Source organism: Larus michahellis, unplaced genomic scaffold, assembly GCF_964199755.1.
Source record: "Larus michahellis unplaced genomic scaffold, bLarMic1.1 SCAFFOLD_38, whole genome shotgun sequence".
NCBI lineage: Eukaryota > Metazoa > Chordata > Aves > Charadriiformes > Laridae > Larus > Larus michahellis.
Window position 1 is genome coordinate 1159000 of NW_027436101.1, and position 6479 is coordinate 1165478.

The window sequence follows — 6479 nt, forward strand, 5'->3', positions numbered from 1 at the left end:
GGGATTATGTTTAGACTTTCTCGGAACTGCTTCAAATCAACTAGATATCTTTGTGCTGTAAATCTCCCAACAGCCAAACGCAAAAGCAGCAAACATCTCGCTGTATGTCCCACATCCAAAGTGCCAAGAGAGAGCTTGCTCTCCCTGTCTTTGAGTACTGTTTTCACTGTCCCGGTTACCTCTTTGCTAACATTCTCTTCAGAGCTGCAGTGAAACCAGGAACCACGTGGAGAAGGCACCCACACTGAAAGTGCCTGGAGGGAACATTGGGGCTTCTTCTCAGTGTCTCTGACATAGGGTTTCACTGTCCCGGGAAAGTCTCTGCTAACACCGTGCAGAGCGCTGTGCCCAATATACAGAAACGTCTTGCGGTATCTCCTACAGGGAAAGTGCCAGGAGGGAATTGCGGAGCTTGTTCTCAGTGTCTCTGAGAATTGCTCTGATTATCTGTGTGACCTCTTTGCTAAGACTCTCCAGAGAGCCGTCCTCAAAACAAACACACATCTTGACATATCTCCCACATTGATCGCAGTGTCTCCAGAAACGGCATTCAAGGAGCCAGGACCTTTTCTCCCTACACTGTCCGTTGAGTTGTCCTCAAAACCAATATACATCCTGCTATATCTCCCACATGGAAAGTGCCAGGAGGGAGAAGTGGGGATTATGTTTAGACTTTCTCGGAACTGCTTCAAATCAACTAGATATCTTTGTGCTGTAAATCTCCCAACAGCCAAACGCAAAAGCAGCAAACATCTCGCTGTATGTCCCACATCCAAAGTGCCAAGAGAGAGCTTGCTCTCCCTGTCTTTGAGTACTGTTTTCACTGTCCCGGTTACCTCTTTGCTAACATTCTCTTCAGAGCCGCAGTGAAACCAGGAACCACGTGGAGAAGGCACCCACACTGAAAGTGCCTGGAGGGAACATTGGGGCTTCTTCTCAGTGCCTCTGACATAGGGTTTCACTGTCCCGGGAAAGTCTCTGCTAACACCGTGCAGAGCGCTGTGCCCAATATACAGAAACGTCTTGCGGTATCTCCTACAGGGAAAGTGCCAGGAGGGAATTGCGGAGCTTGTTCTCAGTGCCTCTGAGAATTGCTCTGATTATCTGTGTGACCTCTTTGCTAAGACTCTCCAGAGAGCCGTCCTCAAAACCAACACACATCTTGACATATCTCCCACATTGATCGCAGTGTCTCCAGAAACGGCATTCAAGGAGCCAGGACCTTTTCTCCCTACACTGTCCGTTGAGTTGTCCTCAAAACCAATATACATCCTGCTATATCTCCCACATGGAAAGTGCCAGGAGGGAGAAGTGGGGATTATGTTTAGACTTTCTCGGAACTGCTTCAAATCAACTAGATATCTTTGTGCTGTAAATCTCCCAACAGCCAAACGCAAAAGCAGCAAACATCTCGCTGTATGTCCCACATCCAAAGTGCCAAGAGAGAGCTTGCTCTCCCTGTCTTTGAGTACTGTTTTCACTGTCCCGGTTACCTCTTTGCTAACATTCTCTTCAGAGCTGCAGTGAAACCAGGAACCACGTGGAGAAGGCACCCACACTGAAAGTGCCTGGAGGGAACATTGGGGCTTCTTCTCAGTGTCTCTGACATAGGGTTTCACTGTCCCGGGAAAGTCTCTGCTAACACCGTGCAGAGCGCTGTGCCCAATATACAGAAACGTCTTGCGGTATCTCCTACAGGGAAAGTGCCAGGAGGGAATTGCGGAGCTTGTTCTCAGTGTCTCTGAGAATTGCTCTGATTATCTGTGTGACCTCTTTGCTAAGACTCTCCAGAGAGCCGTCCTCAAAACAAACACACATCTTGACATATCTCCCACATTGATCGCAGTGTCTCCAGAAACGGCATTCAAGGAGCCAGGACCTTTTCTCCCTACACTGTCCGTTGAGTTGTCCTCAAAACCAATATACATCCTGCTATATCTCCCACATGGAAAGTGCCAGGAGGGAGAAGTGGGGATTATGTTTAGACTTTCTCGGAACTGCTTCAAATCAACTAGATATCTTTGTGCTGTAAATCTCCCAACAGCCAAACGCAAAAGCAGCAAACATCTCGCTGTATGTCCCACATCCAAAGTGCCAAGAGAGAGCTTGCTCTCCCTGTCTTTGAGTACTGTTTTCACTGTCCCGGTTACCTCTTTGCTAACATTCTCTTCAGAGCTGCAGTGAAACCAGGAACCACGTGGAGAAGGCACCCACACTGAAAGTGCCTGGAGGGAACATTGGGGCTTCTTCTCAGTGTCTCTGACATAGGGTTTCACTGTCCCGGGAAAGTCTCTGCTAACACCGTGCAGAGCGCTGTGCCCAATATACAGAAACGTCTTGCGGTATCTCCTACAGGGAAAGTGCCAGGAGGGAATTGCAGAGCTTGTTCTCAGTGTCTCTGAGAATTGCTCTGATTATCTGTGTGACCTCTTTGCTAAGACTCTCCAGAGAGCCGTCCTCAAAACAAACACACATCTTGACATATCTCCCACATTGATCGCAGTGTCTCCAGAAACGGCATTCAAGGAGCCAGGACCTTTTCTCCCTACACTGTCCGTTGAGTTGTCCTCAAAACCAATATACATCCTGCTATATCTCCCACATGGAAAGTGCCAGGAGGGAGAAGTGGGGATTATGTTTAGACTTTCTCGGAACTGCTTCAAATCAACTAGATATCTTTGTGCTGTAAATCTCCCAACAGCCAAACGCAAAAGCAGCAAACATCTCGCTGTATGTCCCACATCCAAAGTGCCAAGAGAGAGCTTGCTCTCCCTGTCTTTGAGTACTGTTTTCACTGTCCCGGTTACCTCTTTGCTAACATTCTCTTCAGAGCCGCAGTGAAACCAGGAACCACGTGGAGAAGGCAGCCACACTGAAAGTGCCTGGAGGGAACATTGGGGCTTCTTCTCAGTGCCTCTGACATAGGGTTTCACTGTCCCGGGAAAGTCTCTGCTAACACCGTGCAGAGCGCTGTGCCCAATATACAGAAACGTCTTGCGGTATCTCCTACAGGGAAAGTGCCAGGAGGGAATTGCGGAGCTTGTTCTCAGTGTCTCTGAGAATTGCTCTGATTATCTGTGTGACCTCTTTGCTAAGACTCTCCAGAGAGCCGTCCTCAAAACCAACACACATCTTGACATATCTCCCACATTGATCGCAGTGTCTCCAGAAACGCCATTCAAGGAGCCAGGACCTTTTCTCCCTACACTGTCCGTTGAGTTGTCCTCAAAACCAATATACATCCTGCTATATCTCCCACATGGAAAGTGCCAGGAGGGAGAAGTGGGGATTATGTTTAGACTTTCTCGGAACTGCTTCAAATCAACTAGATATCTTTGTGCTGTAAATCTCCCAACAGCCAAACGCAAAAGCAGCAAACATCTCGCTGTATGTCCCACATCCAAAGTGCCAAGAGAGAGCTTGCTCTCCCTGTCTTTGAGTACTGTTTTCACTGTCCCGGTTACCTCTTTGCTAACATTCTCTTCAGAGCCGCAGTGAAACCAGGAACCACGTGGAGAAGGCACCCACACTGAAAGTGCCTGGAGGGAACATTGGGGCTTCTTCTCAGTGCCTCTGACATAGGGTTTCACTGTCCCGGGAAAGTCTCTGCTAACACCGTGCAGAGCGCTGTGCCCAATATACAGAAACGTCTTGCGGTATCTCCTACAGGGAAAGTGCCAGGAGGGAATTGCGGAGCTTGTTCTCAGTGCCTCTGAGAATTGCTCTGATTATCTGTGTGACCTCTTTGCTAAGACTCTCCAGAGAGCCGTCCTCAAAACCAACACACATCTTGACATATCTCCCACATTGATCGCAGTGTCTCCAGAAACGGCATTCAAGGAGCCAGGACCTTTTCTCCCTACACTGTCCGTTGAGTTGTCCTCAAAACCAATATACATCCTGCTATATCTCCCACATGGAAAGTGCCAGGAGGGAGAAGTGGGGATTATGTTTAGACTTTCTCGGAACTGCTTCAAATCAACTAGATATCTTTGTGCTGTAAATCTCCCAACAGCCAAACGCAAAAGCAGCAAACATCTCGCTGTATGTCCCACATCCAAAGTGCCAAGAGAGAGCTTGCTCTCCCTGTCTTTGAGTACTGTTTTCACTGTCCCGGTTACCTCTTTGCTAACATTCTCTTCAGAGCCGCAGTGAAACCAGGAACCACGTGGAGAAGGCACCCACACTGAAAGTGCCTGGAGGGAACATTGGGGCTTCTTCTCAGTGTCTCTGACATAGGGTTTCACTGTCCCGGGAAAGTCTCTGCTAACACCGTGCAGAGCGCTGTGCCCAATATACAGAAACGTCTTGCGGTATCTCCTACAGGGAAAGTGCCAGGAGGGAATTGCGGAGCTTGTTCTCAGTGTCTCTGAGAATTGCTCTGATTATCTGTGTGACCTCTTTGCTAAGACTCTCCAGAGAGCCGTCCTCAAAACAAACACACATCTTGACATATCTCCCACATTGATCGCAGTGTCTCCAGAAACGGCATTCAAGGAGCCAGGACCTTTTCTCCCTACACTGTCCGTTGAGTTGTCCTCAAAACCAATATACATCCTGCTATATCTCCCACATGGAAAGTGCCAGGAGGGAGAAGTGGGGATTATGTTTAGACTTTCTCGGAACTGCTTCAAATCAACTAGATATCTTTGTGCTGTAAATCTCCCAACAGCCAAACGCAAAAGCAGCAAACATCTCGCTGTATGTCCCACATCCAAAGTGCCAAGAGAGAGCTTGCTCTCCCTGTCTTTGAGTACTGTTTTCACTGTCCCGGTTACCTCTTTGCTAACATTCTCTTCAGAGCTGCAGTGAAACCAGGAACCACGTGGAGAAGGCAGCCACACTGAAAGTGCCTGGAGGGAACATTGGGGCTTCTTCTCAGTGTCTCTGACATAGGGTTTCACTGTCCCGGGAAAGTCTCTGCTAACACCGTGCAGAGCGCTGTGCCCAATATACAGAAACGTCTTGCGGTATCTCCTACAGGGAAAGTGCCAGGAGGGAATTGCGGAGCTTGTTCTCAGTGTCTCTGAGAATTGCTCTGATTATCTGTGTGACCTCTTTGCTAAGACTCTCCAGAGAGCCGTCCTCAAAACAAACACACATCTTGACATATCTCCCACATTGATCGCAGTGTCTCCAGAAACGCCATTCAAGGAGCCAGGACCTTTTCTCCCTACACTGTCCGTTGAGTTGTCCTCAAAACCAATATACATCCTGCTATATCTCCCATATGGAAAGTGCCAGGAGGGAGAAGTGGGGATTATGTTTAGACTTTCTCGGAACTGCTTCAAATCAACTAGATATCTTTGTGCTGTAAATCTCCCAACAGCCAAATGCAAAAGCAGCAAACATCTCGCTGTATGTCCCACATCCAAAGCGCCAAGAGAGAGCTTGCTCTCCCTGTCTTTGAGTACTGTTTTCACTGTCCCGGTTACCTCTTTGCTAACATTCTCTTCAGAGCTGCAGTGAAACCAGGAACCACGTGGAGAAGGCAGCCACACTGAAAGTGCCTGGAGGGAACATTGGGGCTTCTTCTCAGTGTCTCTGACATAGGGTTTCACTGTCCCGGGAAAGTCTCTGCTAACACCGTGCAGAGCGCTGTGCCCAATATACAGAAACGTCTTGCGGTATCTCCTACAGGGAAAGTGCCAGGAGGGAATTGCGGAGCTTGTTCTCAGTGTCTCTGAGAATTGCTCTGATTATCTGTGTGACCTCTTTGCTAAGACTCTCCAGAGAGCCGTCCTCAAAACAAACACACATCTTGACATATCTCCCACATTGATCGCAGTGTCTCCAGAAACGGCATTCAAGGAGCCAGGACCTTTTCTCCCTACACTGTCCGTTGAGTTGTCCTCAAAACCAATATACATCCTGCTATATCTCCCACATGGAAAGTGCCAGGAGGGAGAAGTGGGGATTATGTTTAGACTTTCTCGGAACTGCTTCAAATCAACTAGATATCTTTGTGCTGTAAATCTCCCAACAGCCAAACGCAAAAGCAGCAAACATCTCGCTGTATGTCCCACATCCAAAGTGCCAAGAGAGAGCTTGCTCTCCCTGTCTTTGAGTACTGTTTTCACTGTCCCGGTTACCTCTTTGCTAACATTCTCTTCAGAGACGCAGTGAAACCAGGAACCACGTGGAGAAAGCACCCACACTGAAAGTGCCTGGAGGGAACATTGGGGCTTCTTCTCAGTGTCTCTGACATAGGGTTTCACTGTCCCGGGAAAGTCTCTGCTAACACCGTGCAGAGCGCTGTGCCCAATATACAGAAACGTCTTGCGGTATCTCCTACAGGGAAAGTGCCAGGAGGGAATTGCAGAGCTTGTTCTCAGTGTCTCTGAGAATTGCTCTGATTATCTGTGTGACCTCTTTGCTAAGACTCTCCAGAGAGCCGTCCTCAAAACAAACACACATCTTGACATATCTCCCACATTGATCGCAGTGTCTCCAGAAACGGCATTCAAGGAGCCAGGACC